The sequence below is a fragment of the Mesoplodon mirus genome (genome assembly GCF_964341445.2).
Source record: "Mesoplodon mirus genome assembly, chromosome: 6".
Classification (NCBI taxonomy): Eukaryota; Metazoa; Chordata; class Mammalia; order Artiodactyla; family Ziphiidae; genus Mesoplodon; species Mesoplodon mirus.
In genome coordinates, this window is record NC_138982.1 from 111041266 (window position 1) to 111048626 (window position 7361).

Here is a 7361-nt window from a genome sequence, read left to right on the forward strand (position 1 = left end):
CATGTAAATGAATTAAGCCATTTCCTCACACCATATAAAAAAATAAGCTCAGAATGGATTAAAGACTTAACTGTAAGACCTGAAACCATAAACTCCTAAAAGAGAACATAGGCAGAACACTCATTAATATAAATCATAACAATGTTTTTTTTAAATCAAAAGAAATAACAGCAAAAATAAATAAATGGGACCTAATTAAACTTAAAAGCTTTTACACAGCAAAAGAAACCATTGACAAAATGAAAATAAAACCTTCTGAATAGGAGAAAATATTTGCAACTGATATTATTGATAAGGGGTCAATATCCAAAATATATAAACAGCTCATAGAACTGTATGTGTGTGTGTGTGTGTGTGTGTGTGTGTGTGTGTGTGTGTGTATATAACAATTAAAAATGGTCAGAAGACCTGAATAGATATTTTTCCAAAGAAGACATACAGATGGCCAACAGGCACATGAAAAGATGTTTAACATCATTAATTATCAGAGAAATGAACATCAAAACCACAGTGAGATATCACCTCACACTTATCAGAATGGCTATCATCAAAAATCTACAAATAAATGTTGGCTAGGATGTAGAGAAAAGGGAACACTTGTACATTGTTGGTGGGAATGTAAATTGGTGCCGCTGCTATGGAAAACAGTATGGAGATTCCTCAAACTAAAAATAGTACTACCACTCTTCTTCGTGGTGACTTGGAGGCCATCAGCTGCTTCAGGACGAAGGTGAATATCTCTTTCCCAGCCACTGGCTGTCAGAAACTCATTGAAGTGGATGATGAATGAAAACTTCATACCTTTTATGAGAATGGTATGGCCACAGGAGTTGCTACTGATGTTCTGGGTGAAGAATGGAAGGGTTATGTGGTTTGAAACAGTGTTGAGAATGACAAAAAAAGGTTTCACCAGGAAGCAGGTGTCTTGATCCATGGCCAAGTCCTCCTGCTACTGAGTAATGGGCATTCCTGTTACAGACCAAGGAGGACTGAAGAAAGAACGTGCAAATCTGTACAGGGTTTCATTGTGGATGCCAATCTCAGTATTCAACTGGGTCACCATAAAAAAAGGGGAGAAGGATATTCCTGGACTCACTGATACTACTGTGCCTCGTCATCAGGGGCCCAAAAGGGCTAGCAGAATCTGCAAGCTTTTCAATCTCTCTAAAGAAGACGATGTCTGCCAGTATGTTGTGAGAAAGCCCATAAACAAAGAAGGTAAGAAACCTAGGACCAAAGTACCCAGGATTCAGCATCTTGTTACTCCACGTGTTCTGCAACACAAACGTTGGCATATTGCTCTGAAGGAACAGTGTACTAAGAAAAATAAGGAAAAGCCTGCAGAATATACTAAACTTTTGAACAAGGGAATGAAGGAGGCCAAAGAAAAATGCCAGGAACAGACTGCCAAGAGTCGAGGCTGTCCTCTCTGAGAGCTTCTACCTTTAAGTCTGAGTCTAGTCAAAAATGAGATGTGCTAAAGTAACAAATAATAAGATCAGAAATAAAAAAAACAATAAATAAATAAATAAAATAAAAATAGCACTACCATAAGATCTAGCAATTCTACTCCTGGGTATATATCTGGAAAAAAAATGAAAACACTGTTTTGAAAATATATATGGATCCCAATGTTCACAGCATTATTTACAATGGCCAAGATATGGAAGCATCCTAATGTCCATCAACAGATGAGTAGATAAAGAAGATGTGGTGTGTGTGTGTATGTGTGTGTCTATATCTATATCTATATATAATGGGATATTACTCAGCCATAAAAAAGAATGAGATTCTCTCATTTGCAAAAACTTGGATAGACCTAGAGAGTATTATGCTTAATGAAATATCAGATAAAGACAAATTCTCTATGTTATCACTTATATATGATATCTAAAAAATGAAACAAGTGAATGTATGTAACAAAACAGAAGCAGACTCACAGACACAGAGAATAAACTAGTGGTTATCACTGGGGAGGGAGAAAGGGGGAGGGACAAGATAAGGGTATGGAATTAAGAGGTACAAACTACTATGTACAAAATAGATAAGCAAGTAGGATATATTATACGGCATAGGTAAATATAGCCAGTTTTGTAATAACTCTAAATGAAGTATAATCTATAAAAATATCACATCAGTCTATTGTACACTAGAAACTAATATAATATTGTAAATCAGCTATTCTTTAATAAAAAAATAAATAAACAATTCTTTTTAAAAAAGAAGATATTGTTGGATCACTGATCACTCTAGCTACAGATTTGTAGGTATATCCATGATTTAACAAAAGAAAAGAAAAACAAGTTGAAGATTATATTTAGAGTATTTTTCCTTAGAAAATAAAGCTATAAAAGAGAGCTTTATTAGGATATAGTCATGCATGTAAGTATATAAACAAGGGAAATTGAAACCACAATTTTGCTTATTCTAGTCTAAGGGGAATGTGTTGAGAAAGTGTGAGGGTAATATTAGAAAATTATGAAAAAATACTATTTTAACTCATTTTGGAAGTGTCATTATTTCTAATTTTCAACAAAGTGTTTTAATACATATTTTAATCTCATGTTTCTTATTTAATTATATTTAATAACTAAAGTTTCCATTAATTTAACTAGACATTTAAGCACAGAAAATAATAGCTCAGGTACCAGATCTTTAGAAACTCAGCTTAGGGAAGGAAATAAATTGTAAAAATATTGAAAAAAATATATAACAATTTAATATACACATTATATATTACTTTAGAGAAGGAAGAGAAAATGCCTAACTGTCCAGAGAGAACAGGCAATGGTTTACCAAGCAGATGATGTTTGATCAGAATCCCAAAGAATGGGTTGTAGTTCAGTCATTAACAGGGCTACTGGGATACATTAGGGTGAGTTTAAACTACTCATGGAAGTTTGAGTAATATTAGTTTGAAAATGTAGTCAAGGTTTCAAATATCAAACGTTTTGTATAATTTACTAATGATAATGAAAATAGTTACCATTTCTTGAGCAGTTACATGCCAGTCACTCATCTAAGTAGCTTGTGTCAATTGTTTTTTATTTTATATTTTGAATGGCATTAAAACATTGGTAAATTAACTGTCATTTTACAGATGATGAAAGAGAAGCTAAATATCTTAGTTATGGATTTTATTTTCTGGCAATGTGACCAAAAGCACTGAGGAAATCAGAATTAAGAAATAGTGACATGGTCATTGTTTTAGAATGCCAAGGTGATATTACTATAGACATCCAAGGAAGAAATATTAAAAACACAAATTAATGCAGTAGCATTAGAAAATGGTGATAGCATACATGATTTATGTGATATTTGGGATCCTTAGCTGACAGAATATGGTAATCTGCTGGATCTTAAAATCAGGAAAAAAATAGTCACATTTGACCATGTGTTTAGGTGCCTGAATAAATAAAACTGCTATTAACTAAAATTGTGAAAGCAGTGAAAAGAACGTGTCTCATTCTTATCTTGAGGAAATCATAAATTCAGATTTTTTCAATTTTTATTTTTATTTGGCCACACCACACAGCATGTGGGATCTTAGTTTCTCCACCAGGGATTGAACCCACAACCCCTGCATTGGAATCACAGAGTCTTTAACCACTAGACCATCAGGGAACCCCCATAAATTCAGATTTAAACTTAAAGATATTGAGATTTATGGACATTCAATTGAAGAATAGGGAAAATTCGAAATATATATTTTGGCTCCATACAGAGATGTGGCAGGTCTTGAAGACCATCATCTTATAGACAGAAATTGAGATCATGCATATGGATATTATTCCCTTGATTAACAATGAATTCTAATTGATTCAGTCATACTGTACTGATGTGATATTTCCCAATTATCGAACAATTCTAAATAATAGAATCAGGACAGGAAGTATAGTCTTTGAGAGGCTGGTTTGTCCTCCTTTCTTAGCTTAAATGCAAGTTGATTACCTGCCTTTATTTCTTTTTTTTTTTCTGAGTGATATAATGCCATAGAGATATCTTCATAAAAAATAGCTTAAGAACACAGAAATATATCCACATAAATATGCCCATTTAATTTTTGACAAAGGAGCAAAAACAATTCAATTGAGGAGGGTTATTTTTTTCAACAAATGATGCTGGATAAATAGGGCATTCATAGACAAACAGATGAAACTTAACTAAACCTTACCCTATATACAAAACTTAACTCAAATGGATCATGAATTTAGATGTATAACACAAAACTATAAAACTTATAGGAAAAAAATAGAAAATATTTGTGAACTAGTACTAGGAAAATAATTCTTAGACTTGACACCAAAAATACAATACATTAAAAAAATTGATAAATTTGACCTCATCAAATTAAAAAATTTGCTCTGTGAAAGATTGTGTGAAGAGGATGAAAAGGCAAATTATAGACTGGAAGAAAACATTTGCCAAAACTAATAGCAAAACAAAAAGTACCCTGAAACCTCAACAGCAATATAATTAGAAAATCGTTAAGGTGCATAAACAGAAATCTTACTACAGAGGATAAATAGATGAGAAATAAACAAATGAGAAAAACGTCAACATCTAGAAATGCAAATTTAAAATACCATGAGATATCACTATACACCTATCAGAATGACTAAATATAAAATTAATGATCCCACCAAATGCTGGTGAGGATGCAGAGGAACTGGATCACTGACACATTGTTGGTGGAAATGTAGAAGTGTAGAGCCACTCGGCAAAATAGTTTGGCAAATTCTTTTAAAAAATAAAAATGGACTTACCATATGTCGCAGCAATTACATTCTTGAGAAAATATCCTAGAGAAATTAAAAGTTATTTTCATTTTTTAACATTTATTAATGAATATTCATAAAAGTTTTATTAATTATAGCCAGAAACTGGAAACTATCCAAATGTCCTTCAATGCTGAACTGTTAAGCAATCTGTGGTACATCCATATCACGGGATACTAATCAGCAATACAAGGTAACAAACTATTGATACACACAAATTGTGTGAATCTCAAATCATGCTGAATGGGGAAAAAAAAACTTATCTAAAAGAATACATACTGCATGATTGCACTTATATAACATTCGTGAGTATATATGTAATGTATGTGAATATATATAACATCATTATAAAGATGAAAAACAGACTAATGATCATTAGGGTTTTGAGATGGTGAAGGGTAGGATATGGCACTATAAGGGTAACATGTTGGAGTCTTGTGATCAAGGTGCAATAGTAATTTGATTTTAGTGGTGAAGCCTCCATCAAGTGAAGTCCCAACTGTGATAAGATTACATAGAGCTACACACACTCAAAACTATGTGCAAAGTTATATGTACAGACGTGTGCAGGTATAACTGATGAAATCTGCATAATGTCTATGGTTTGTATCAATGTCTATTCCCTGGTTTAGACATTGTGCTATAGTTATGTAAGATGTTACACTGGTTTAAGCTGGAGGAAGCATCCATGAAATAACATTCTGTGAAATCTAAATTATGTAAAACTAAAGGTTTTAATTTTTTTCTCTTCCTGGATACTTAAAATATTATTGAATTATTGAATTTCTATGTAGTATTGAATGACTCTATTTAAAAGGACTGTATTTGTTTTGCCAGTTTCCTGTAAATTTCCACAATATGGATGTTCAATTTTTAATATCTATATGTATTAATATTGTCATGAATTCCAACACAAGGTGCATGGAGAGAGGCAAAGCAAATACTATTTATATATAGCAAATAACAAATGTGCTTTTGTCTTTGCCCCAATATTTCTCCCTGGGGTAAAATAAGGAGAACTGGAAGATGTCATTTTATATATAATGTAGTTTAATGTAAAGGAGAAATCCAAAAAAAGTGAATGTGGATATTTATATAGGAAAGAGTCTCCCTTCCCACTCCGAGTCTCCTCAGAAATATAATGGGAAAGATCTTGTGTTCTTACCCTAGTCTTTTGGGATGTAAGTAAAATTTTTCAGGGGAAAGATGATACTAGTATCTGCAGATTTTTAATCTGGGGGTATACTCACAGAAGGGGTGATTTATTTACTCTTGATATGTAAACATAAAACTCCAGGGATATTTATCTCACGGGCTAATTAGTCATAATTTAAATTTTAGGCTTTTATTTTAGTAAATAAAATTTAGTTTTAGTAAAATTAACTCAGAAAGCCCTAACTGTGAAGAAATATAATATTTTTTTCTCCAGCCTCACAGAAGATAAACTTTCCTGTTTTTCTATCTTTTCTAGAAATAATTTGTTATACTTCTTTAATATCATGTTAAATTCACCATCCATATATCACCATTTTCAGTGAACTTGATAAATTACTAAAATTATTTATAGACAGTATTTTGTCCCACAGGTAGATCATTACAATGGGGATGAGAACATCAAGATTTTACTTTTCTTCCCCAAGAGAATTAGAAATATTATGTGGGCCACTTTTCCAACTGTGTAGTTGATTAGCTTTGAAAATAAGTGACCTAGGCAAATTTATCTCCTCTCTTTTGAAAGTGCTTTTCTGAATTGTGTAAGTATGTGTTTTCTCTCTTTATGCTCCCTCTATACAAATTTGTGACTTATTCTCAATTAGTATTATATTTCACACCTATTTTAATATTTCCCATTAAGCTTTATTGTCTTTATTCTTAATGAACATTAAGATAAATATATAACCATATATGTATTTAAACTTGCTCATAATACTTGTTTAACATATTAGGAATATTAAGAATATCAGCCATTAGTTTACATTTCAATTTCAAAAACACTTAAGAAATTTGAGTCCCATAGTAGACCTCAGTAAATGTTAGAAAAGTCTTACTGAGTGTGTCATTGGCTTACCAAAGTTCACTGAAGCATTTTCTTCTGCAATACATGCAGAATTTAAATGTGATTAATGGTAACTCTCTTGGATTTTGGTTAGAAAAGTTTTCTAATGACTCTATAAACTTAATCTATAAAATGTTTATTTTATTTTGCAGTATCTACCTTAACTTCAAAAGGAAAAACAATTGATAGGTGCCTGTAGCCTTAATTATGAGGAGTTATTAATGGCAGGGATTATGTTTAAGGTGGAAGAAGTAGATATTTAAGCAAAAATGCTATTCAGAACCCCTTGAAGAGCAACTGAAATGACCAACATTAATGTTTCAGGCAGCTGTTGTAGACATTGACAATCACCCTCTAGAAATTCAAGGTCTAAAATTTTTGAGTATGTGTATAATATAATAAACCTTTTTTACCCCATGAGATTTTACAATATTGATCCAGTGTCACTGACTATACACCTAGCACCCAAATTTGTTTGTGTGAAGTAGATTTAGGAGCAATCATAGAAAGTTTGTTAAATGATTTAT

The 7361-nt window shown here is 32.0% G+C and overlaps 1 pseudogene across 1 annotated transcript; it reads left to right on the top strand.

Moving 5' to 3' along the window:
- Positions 1-649: 649 nt before the first annotated feature.
- On the top strand, positions 650-1652 carry LOC309806008 (small ribosomal subunit protein eS6-like; annotated as a pseudogene). The gene has a single exon. The product of its transcript is annotated as a small ribosomal subunit protein eS6-like (transcript).
- The last annotated feature ends 5709 nt before the right edge of the window (positions 1653-7361 follow it).